Genomic DNA, 11,094 nt, shown 5'->3' with positions numbered 1-11,094 from the left:
TCCACGGAGCAGGGACAGGAGCCGCAGCATGAGGAGGACACCTGGGAACTGGGCTGAGACCTTCAACTCATGTCACACAAGGGGCCACTGACCAGCCATGTGAAGGGCGCTGCTTTCTGTCACTTGCAGTGTGAATGAGCAGTATTGTCACAAACCCATAGCCAACTGGGATGTCTCAGCTGTGGCTATGTTGAAGTCTGTGCCCACTCAGAACTTCCCAGACAGCAGGGACAAGAATGCTGATCGGCCTGTTCCAAAAACACAGGCCCTGGGGGCAAGGAGAATCTTCAGTTGCTCTTTGCAGTACAGGGCTTATGACACACAAATGATTGGTCTGACTCTATCCAGTAGAGGGCAGACACACACCCAGTGCAATATGAATAGACACATTTTCAGGATCTTTTTATTTAATTTAAAATAGACTGGTTTTATTAATTTTATTGTTTGTTCCTGTTCAAACTTTCCTCTGTGGTGTTTGCAGCAGCATGCGGCTGGCACGCACAAACTAGACAGTGCAGCAGGCTAGAAACAGGAAGGGAAACCAGGCCTCTGGGCAAAAAGCAAATGGCCAGAGAGCTGAGGAGCAGACTAGGGCAGTTCGAATCCTTTCCATTTTGCTAACCAAGGGGGCTTGAAGGGATACTGGGGAAGGGACTCAACAAAGGAGAGCTAAGGCCATCATGGCTCTGAGTTGTTCCCCCTTAGCTCCTCTGCTGGTCTCTGTCAGTAGCATTTTGCTTCACGTGATTGTGAAAGGTTCCCCTGCCCTTCCAGCCAGTCTGCTGGAGTCCAGTCCATTCTTTTCAAGTTGTTCTCCTGCAGAATTGCCATCCCCCCAAGCACACAGAAATCAGGAGCCAGGCCCACTCAAATTGATGAGATTGGTTTGAGACACACATAAAATAATAAACGCTGGGTCATTTTCTTTATTGCCTGATTTCTGGGCTGTTGGCAGAGGTGTCATTTGTGTCATGTTTTCAAGCTTTTCCCCACAACTAGGAGGGTTAGAAACTCACTTTTCAAAAAAACGCAAGCTGAGATTCTCACATCATCACAGGACTCTAGGAGCTGGGGCTTTAAGAAACACTAAATAGCCCCATCACTGTGGTGTCTGCCCATCTTTCTTCCAGTGGTTCATCAAGTGACTTGTCTGCCTTGGCTGACCTGTCAGCTGCTCTGGGCATCAGCTGGGGTTCGCTGGTAGCACTGGGCTTGTGGGTGCAACCTTCCTTCTTGCCTCTGGTCTGGGCTTATAAATGGCTCTGTGTTTTTATCTGGAGAGAGCAGGCCCCACTTCCCCGTGGGGTGCGGGAATTGGCAGGGGCCAGTGTGACCTGAGGAAATTACAGAGGGAGCAAGGGAAACCTCCAGGCCATCTGCTGGCATCTGGCACGGGTCGGCAGTCACTGGAAGGTGCTGCCACCTGAAACGAGTTGATGGGTTCTCAGTCCAGCTCCTGATGGGAGGAAGGTCCCCCTTGGAGGCCCCTCAGCAGAGAGCAAGAATCAAGGGGGGTCTCAAGCCTGAGCTCTCCTCTGCCCCACAGAGGTAGATCCTTCCAAGGCAGGCGTGAGGCGCAGGGGTGAGGCCCTGAGTCTTGTGGCCAGAGGAACCCAGTGCGGCGCCGCTTTACCCGCTGGGAGTTACTCCAAAGCAGGAAGGAGAGATCAGAAAGAAAGGGAGCATGGGGAGAGGTCTGAAAAGAGCAGGCAGGGGAAGGGCTGCAAAGGGAGGCAATCTGAGGGGCCAACTGCTTCCAGGGCAAGGGAGGGCCGTGGGGCCCGTCTGCGGGCAGGACTCTCCCCAATGGGCTGCTGATATTTTATTTAAAATATCTTTAAAAAGTGGAGGGCAGTGATGTATTGAATGTATTGAGAAAATGCTAATGTGTAGTAGTGTGTGTCAGGGGGCTCGTCCATCACCCCGCGCCGCCTTCTGGGGGATCCATATCTAATTAACAGTAATGAATGAGGGAGCTGGGCAGCCGACAGCCCGCCAGTTTGTTATGGAAATAAGGCAGTCCCATTAGGCAAAACACTTAATTAAACAAACCAGCCTCCAAGTGGAGTCACAGGCTGGATGGGGCCCAGCGCCCGTCTCGCAGAACAAGCACTGGAGCAAACGGCGAGGCTTGTGTGAGGTTGTACCTTCATACAGTGCCCAGCAGACAGAGACCCACCCCCCGTGGGGGCCTGGAGGCCCTACCATACTATAAACAATAACCAACCATCAGAGCTCAGCACTCAGATACCCGCACAGCACACACATACATCCCCCAGCCAGCATGCACACAACCCCACACCCACACATCTACACACCACGTATAAACCCACCCCGTGCACCCCCCCACAGCACCCACCCATGCAGACACACGGCCCACGCACACACAACGCCGCCACCCGTGGACCGGAAGGAGGCTTCTGTGGGGGAACCTCTGAGGGCTTGTGCTGGAGCTGATGGGACAAAGGGACCAGCTCCCTGGCCCACCCTTGGTGCTCTGCAGGGTGAGCTCAGTCCAGTGTACTCCACAGCGACCCCTCTGGCTGATTCAGGGACAGCACAGCCTGGCTCCAAAGGGCGCCCCATGTCGCTCTTATTGGCTGATGGGCTGAGGTTTTGAATGTGGGGTTAAAATGGGGGAGAGTCTTCGCGCTTCATAAGGAATACTGCTGATCCCTGAGTGGGGAGGGGTGAAACCAGCTACAAAGTGTACATGACGTACCCAAAAGTCTGACCCCCAGCCAGCCTCTGACACCCTGCAGAGTGAGGCAGCCCCGAGGAGCCTGCTCACTGCAGACCCCGAAGCTCAGCCCAGGCGAGAGATCCCCCATGCCCCAGGCACTGCCTTCAGCCTTCCTAAATCCCTCTGCACGTCTAGCTGAGAACAGGAGTCACCACCGCCTGCTCTGAAATGTCAGGCAGCGTCTCTGCACAACTGTTAACCTGCTGCTGCGTCTCACCCTCAGAGGTGGCTGCACTTCAGTGGTGGGTGAAGCCAGGCCCTGTTGTATTTGCTTGTATCCACGTGGGGATTTGCCGGGGCAGAAGCTGCTTTATAATCACAGAACATGGCTACCCTCCGGCGGGTAAGGAGCCCTATGTCTCAAGCCAGCCCCTTGGGGGGGTGGGGGGGGGTACCTGGGCAGGGTCTGTGGAGCTCCCTGGCGGCTGGGTGGACAGGAGAGAAGGACTTCATTCCCATTCACATCACGCCAGACTGGAATTCGTCCCGTCCCCCAACCCTTGGCCCCCAGACCCTGGCCTCATGGGTTCACGCATCAACGTGCACAGAGGCACCGAGAGGCTAAACACAGATTTCCAATCCAATGCATGTACTTGGCTCCTGGTCTATTGACACTCAGGCAGCCAGGGCTCAAGGTTAATTCCTTATCAATACGCTATTGTCAGCTCGTTAATCAAAGGAGGAGGTCAGAGGCTGTGGAGGTGCTGAGGCATGATGGCATCTCCTCTCCCCGTCCCAGCACATGGCAGGACTTTGGGGACATGGGGAACCTCAGCCCTTCCGGTTTGCTATGGTCCGCTGAGGTGTATGGCCAATGTTTACTGTTTAGATGCGTCTTGTCCTAGCCTGCAGCCTCCCTGCTATTCCAGGCCTGGCCTTCCCAGGGCTCAATCCCCACCCGCAGGCCCACCCCCAGCCCTGCCTGGGCCCTCCCCCATACACACAGCTCTGTCCCCACAGGTCAGGGCTCCTCTGCTATTCCAGGCCTGGGCTAGACATTTACTGTTTATTTAAATGAAACTGAAAATACCTTTGATCATTAGAGAATCTCAAAACATCACCAGGGAGGGGTCTGCAGCTATGTGTTTTCTGGGCCCCCACATGAGCTTGGAACTCCTGTGTGCCTTCCACACACACACACGCCCACAAAAGCCTGCACACATCCAGACCTGCACAGCCACACACACACACTCACTTGCATCGCTGCAAGCAGGCCGGCACACATACAGCGTCACGGACACACACACACGGACACAAGCACCCACGCAGTGACAAATCCTTACTGACACATACAGAGAAGGAGACCACCTGTTATGTGCCAGGGTGAGGGTCTCTACAGCCCAGCCCCTCCCCTGGGCTAGTGCAGGACTCCCCATAGCGCAGACTCCAGGGCTAGGCGATGAGGTTCCCACTCATTCCCTGAAGTGATAGCGCCCAGCCCAGTACAGCACACGATCAGTGCAGGAGACACCTGCAAATAAGTTCTTCCTGATATGCAATTGACATGTTCCCTTTCATACAATCACCCCTGTGTACCAATCTAGACCCTCTGCCATCCTAAGTCATTCCCATCTCTCCTTGGGAGATTCACAAAAGTATTTAGGCACCTAACTCCCAGGGATCTCAATGGGACTTGGGCACCTAAATACGTTCACATGTCCCACCTGTTGTGTCTTTGCAGAGACCCTCACTACTGTGGTGATTTGCTCTGGTCAGCAGCTCTGCACCTGTGAAATGATTCTCACCAGGGAGACTCAGGAAGGGAGCCAAATTTACTGCAACAACTTCTGAACACAGCCACCTCATTGAGGCACAGAACAGACCCCTCCCCCCGCCCCCCAAGCTCCAGAGCTTGTCAAACTAGGATTTGTAGCACCCTCTGGTGACTCCAGCCTAATATTGCACTAGGAACCTAGGAACCTCTGAGCTGCTGCGTGTTTTGGGATTTGTTTGTTGGAGATAAAATTCTCTCTGGGTGCAGAATCCTGGTGTCTCCACTATCCCCAGTTTCGGTCTATCTGCTCAGAATACTGTGCGTTTATTCTGAAATAGTGCAGCACTGTGTGGACGCACTGATTCAAAAGGGAAATACCTTAAACCAGCATAAACAAAGTAGGGTGGATGCCCGACTGTGGGAAGTTATTCCTGATTAGTTAAAGCCAAAAACCATACCCTGAAATAACTTTCAAGTGCAGAGAAGCCTTAAGAATATCCCAGCTACTCCAAAGGGAGTCAGGATCTCCCTATTTCTCAGAACTTGTAATTCTTCTTGATACTTTTTCACCGCTCCTTTCATTTCTGAAAAGACACTTTTTACAGGAATACATTTACAAACATAGGGATTGCCAGACTGACTCAGACTAGTGATCTGCCTGGTCCAGAATCCTGTCTCTGACATCATCAATAGCAGATGCCTCCGAAGAAAGCGCAAGAAACCGTGTGTCAGCCAGTAATAGAGTAATCTGTCTGTAGGGAAAGCTTCATCCTAACTCCCAATAGTTAGAGGTGGGTTTGAGCCGTGAACCAAGAGGGTTTAGAGCCCTGCCAAAACTGTTGGTTATTTTTAATCCACATCATCATAACTCTTGTTATCCATCTAAACTGTCCAACTCTTTTTAAAAGCACCCCAAGCTCTGGACCCCAGTGAGATATTGTGGCAGCGAGCTCCATAAGCTAACTATGCATTGTGCGAAAAGGTATTTCCTTTTATTAGTTTAAATTTTCCACATTTCAATTCCAATGAAAGTATCCCCTTGTTCTGGTGCTATGAGACTGGGTGAATGCAAGCTCCTGATCGACCATCTCCAGAGCATTCGTTATTATCCTGGCTCCTTGTATTCATGTCTTCTCTAAGTTAAACAATCCCAGTCTTCTCCCCTATTTTGGAACAACCCCACCTTTCTTATTCTCTGTGGTGGCTACGCAGGCCCAATCACCTGTGTGACATGAAAGCTTCCCAACTCTCACCCAGTTCAAAGCCCACCCCCCGAAACCCGCCCTACCACTTTTGCAACCTATGCACAGTTCCTGTTAGGCAGTGCACAGAGCACCCACTGCAGGTGGTTGTCCTCAGGACATGCGAGTAGCGTGTGGGCCTGGAAAAGAAGGCCCTCTTATGTTTTATTTGCCTCTCATAAACCTTTTCGGTTTCAGCCTGCAAACATGACATCTATAGTGCTCTGTTGCCACGGAGCTACTCAGATGCAAAGGGAAAGCACATGACCTCGCAAGAGTCACCGTAGGAATGTTATCAAACTTTCTTTTACGTCTGACTTGCAGAAAAATTGATTACACCGTAGTATCAACATCAATCACGCTGTAGCAGACAGGAGGAATAGGCGTAGTGCTGCCACCCGTTGCTCATTTCTTGGAATGGCAGGTACCTTTTTCTTAAAGTGCATTATTTATAGTACAGTTCTATCCTACATAGGTTCTCCTGCCTCCTTCACCACTGTATCTGACCACCTTCCAGCTGTGCGTTAAGCAACGTGATGAAGATCTGCCATGTTTGGCTCATTCTTTCTCTAATCCTCTCCATGGGGGACAAGGTGTGTGCACGGGAGTGCCTTGTTTTGTTGGGAGGCGGGTTATGTAGGTTTTTTGGTCCTCCGTGATTTATCTTTTTTAAATTATTTATATATCCCAATGGCATGGATGGAGCTTTCCAGACACATGTGAAGACAGGGCCCCAGTCCACAGAGTTTACAGGCCAAATAAATAGACAAGAGACAGTTTGGAGGAGAGGAAGGGAATGCAACAGAAGGCAATTTCAAAATGCCTTTCCTAGTCGTGTGCATAGTTTAACTCTTGCCTATTTGCCTTATTTTAAATCCTGCCTCTGTAACAATCTTTCCACCACTTCAAAACTTAATCCATTTTTTATGCTTACTACAGTCTCTACAGCGCATGCTCTGCTGGTCTCATGGAAATTGACAGAGATTTAGGTTCTGATCAAGTAAAGTACTCATGCACATGCTTAACTTGACTTCACATGCCTTCAGTTAAGCACATGTTTACGTGTTTTGCTGGATCTTGATCTTATATCAAAACAACGATAACCATGAGAACAGTGATCTCAAAAAATGTTTGTGCATGCAATATATTGTCATAAATTCCAGGGCGTGTTAGTTATTGGATGATACCATTATTGTAAATGTAGAATATTAAGTTAGGTCCATGGAAATTCCCTTTGTCCAACTTCAGCTGAGCTTTAACATTTATACATCGCATCATCACATCAAATAAAGAAACGTGAACTGAATCGCCCATCCACCTCTCCCACACAAAAGCTTGGGTGAATGTGGTGGTCGTCAAATGTGAAAGGCCAGCAGCACACATTAGGAGAACCTTTTACATAGGTAATTCCCAGAGAACAGCTCTTGCCATTGCATTTCCATTCTGTTCTGCACGCCCCCTACTGTCCCAATTCTGTGGCTTGGTGGGGTGAGGCTGGCCATTTGTGCCAAATTCTGCAGTGACTTTTGGTGTGGACCAATGGCCACTAATGTCTGGCTTGACATTATTTCCCTGGTAATCTGGGAAATATCACCCTGGTCTGCAGAGTATAAAAGGAATAACCACCCCGGAACCCCTAAGTGCTCTAATGGGTCAGTGTCCTCGCAGAAGCAATCCTCTTTAGGACTAGAATTTGCAATACACTGGTCAAGGGTTGAGAGTTTATATAGCTAGTCACCGTGGGTTACATACTGCAATGAAAGTATATATCCATTTTTACCACACTAAACTTTCTTCAGTTGACAGGTTTTCTAACTTCATTACTGGCTATAAAGGAAAAGCCACACAAGGGAAGATTGGCTGAATAGACAGCCAACCTAACAACAGAGACAAGTTTGTTGTGATTTATGTACCTGTAGGCGTGCACTTGTGAAATTAATCAAAATTGGACCATCTGTATTACTGTCATGAATGTCTAGAGGGCTCCAGGCTCCCTCGCTTGCTACCACAGACCTGATTTGATGGGTTGGATCTGCAGGTGGATCAAAAAGAAAAGGAGGACTTGTGGCACCTTAGAGACTAACCAATTTATCTGAGCAAAGACTTTCCACAGTATGCATTCAATTAAGTGAGCTGTAGCTCACGAAAACTTATGCTCAAATAAATTGGTTAGTCTCTAACGTGCCACAAGTACTCCTTTTCTTTTTGCGAATACAGACTAACACGGCTGTTACTCTGAAACCAGGTGGATCAAGTCTAGTGAAAATAATTGTTTTGTTTTTTAGTTTGTAGGTAAATTTGGAGCTCGTGACACCCACTACTCCTTATCTTGTAAAACCAGCGAGGGCCAGCTTCACAAGGGAGTTTTAAGTGGCATCACCACCTTCTCCTCTTCCTGCTTTGGGAATCCCAATGGGACTTAAGCATGGGTCAGGAGCAGCCGCATGCAAGACCCCAGTGGCTGCATGCATGCCCACTAGCAGAAATGTAGGGGCCTAGGGGACTTTACTTGTGGAAACTTAGGCACAGAGGAAATTTAAGTGCCTGCAGGGCTGGCAGTAGCTAAGCAAGGGTTTTGTGAATGCCAGTGGCATCTAACAGTTGTTTTTAGGCCCCTAAAGAGATAGTTGGGCACCTAAGTCCCCCTTGTGACCAGGGCCTCTACTGTGAAGGCTTCACCCCTTAGCCCTGACCTGCAATAGCCCCACACCAGTCTAGTGCCAGGATCTTCCAGCTCTGCAAACACGCCTGCATCTGGACCTCCCATTCCAATGTTGGGCTTCCCGCTAGCACAGATGGCCAGCTGCGCCACACTGTGCGGCAGCCTGGAAAGGTAGACAGATGCCCACTGGGGAATAAGACGGATTACACTAAAAAAACATTTTTCACCTGTGATCTGATTAGTATTTGAATGTACCTCTCCAGTCACAAATAGCCAGTGTATTAACCCACTGTTTTAAACAACAGGAACCAGAAACACAAGGGGGCAAAAGAGGGGCATGTGTTATATAGCAGAAAAGAGGGGAAGAGAAAAAAAATATAGTATACCAAATAATATACAACACTTGACCACAATTAAAACTACAGTCCCTCATGGGGTGTGGAAAAAATGAGCCCACCACTGAAACTTTGTGGTTACAGGTTATTCTGTAATTCAACTGGCTTGAAATGCATTTGCCTAATGTTCAAGGGGGCAGGTGGGTGTGTACATTAGTCCTTACTTTTAAATAGGGCTCATTAATCAGGGAAATTCATGTAAATAGATTTCAGCAGTTTTCTCTAATAGACAATAGAGCAGAGGAAATGGTTGGTTTAGTGCTGCCACCTGCTGGCCATGTTGTGGAATAGCCACACAAATAGATGCTCCACAATGTTCAGTTGTCAAATCCACGTACGACATTTCCCACTCACTGTGATTGTATTAATTCATGAGGTGTGCTCAGTGGAATGCGCTTACATGTTTCTATAAAAGCTATGCCTCCAGAAGCCACTGCTGAGGCAAGTGATAGTTAGTTTAATAACCTTTCTTTAATATCTCTGCTCCTTAAGAGGGAGCTTTTACAATTCTGCAACTCTTTGGTTTGATGTTCAGAAACAAAAATACAGCCTTGGCTATGTGGATTCCCCTGATGAACAAGAATGCTAGAGAAAGCAGCTTGCTACCAAAAGAACACTGCGTAGCCAGATCGGCTTCTTGACTGTTTTTGGCATCTAAAGTTAAAAATACACCATAAACAAATGTTCCGGTCTATACACTCCACTGAAGACATTGTTCGGGATACAGGCAGGAGGGTTTAGTTATGTCCAAGTTTCACAAGCAGAATGGGAGGAAAAATCTGAGCTGAAGACTTCTGAAGGGGGAGAAGATAATCCAAATCACAGAAAAATGTACCCCAATGCTGGGAGAAAACTACCTATTAAAAAAATTGTAACAAGCTCATTAAAATTAATCCAATTAAGTCAGCACTTGAGTGTCACCTTTCCAGTTAATTCGCACACAGCTTATACACAAAATGTAAGGACAGGGTTGTGTTGCTATATAGTTTGTTGTTCTTTTCCTTCATAGTTCACATAAAAGCAACCTCATTTTCCCTCCTACCGTCTCAGGGATTGGTAACAACCCAGGATATATCGACACTTTTTTAAAAGTGCAAGTTGCTCTCTCCAGACTGATTTTAGAGTGTTCCATTGGTACTGGACCCTGCATCCTTCCTTCCCATTGCACCTGTAGTTTGCTTGCAATGCTGGGGGGAGGCGGAGGGGGAAAATGTACTGACAGGCCCTGCTTTTATCTCCACCAATAGCTCAACAGCTGGAAACGCGATGCTACAATCTGCTTCTCCATTAGGAAGAAGGAATGAGGAGTTTTTAGTATTTGTGTTAGACTGGATTCATTGGATAGACTCTACAGCAGGGGTCGGCAACCTTTCAGAAGCGGCGTGCCTCATCTTCATTTATTCACTCTAATTTAAGGTTTCGCGTGCCAGTCATACATTTTAACATTTTTAGAAGGTCTCTCTCTCTAAGTCTATAGTATGTAACTAAACTATTGTCCTATGTAAAGTAAACAAGGTTTTAAAAATGTTTAAGAAGCGTCATTTAAAATTAAATTAAAATTAAGATCAGTTTAGCGCAGTGGTTCTTAAGCTGGGGTGCGAGACGCCCTTTCTGGGGGTGAGAGACGTGAGATTTTTTTAGAAAGTAAATCATCGAAAACACAAATTAAGCACAAGCACATAAGTACAACTACTCTGTTTCATCAAAACCTGTGTCTTTATTATACATTTTTTAACAATTACTGTAATATACAAAGTTTTTAAGTTTTCAAGTTTTTAAGCTAATTGTAGTGTAATTTTTGATAAGGGGTGAGAGAACATATTTTGAGAACTCCAGACTGTCAGCGGGATGAGCGGGGACAGGTGTAGTGTATTAAATTGCTCCCCATAGGAATGCGCTACTTATGGTGTACTGCTTACGGGGCTGCCAGTCCAGGTGCTCTGAGTGGCATGGTAAGGGGACGGGGAACAGGGATGGTTGGATAGGCGTGGGAGTGCCGGGGGGGGGGCCGCTCAGGCTCCGCTCGTGGATAGGGGTCGGGGCAGTCACGGGCAGCCAGGAGACAAGGAACGGGGGGTTGGATGGGTGGAGGATTCCGAGGCAGGCAGTCAGGGGCAGGGGGTCCCGGGAGGGGGTGGTCAGGGGACAAGGAGTGGGGGGGGTTTGGATGGGTCAGGGGGCGGGAAGTAGGAGGGGGCGGATAGCGGGCAGGCTGTTTGGGGAGGCACAGCCTTCCCTTCCCTGGTGTACTGTGTTAAATTTCTCCCCGTAGGAATGCGTCACTTACAGTGTACTACTTGCGGCTGCCAGTCCTGGTGTTCTGCACGTAGCACATTCCT

Source organism: Chelonia mydas, chromosome 8 (assembly GCF_015237465.2).
Source record: "Chelonia mydas isolate rCheMyd1 chromosome 8, rCheMyd1.pri.v2, whole genome shotgun sequence".
Lineage (NCBI taxonomy): Eukaryota > Metazoa > Chordata > Testudines > Cheloniidae > Chelonia > Chelonia mydas.
The sequence above is the reverse complement of the archived record's forward strand: the minus strand, read 5'-3'. Positions refer to the sequence as shown.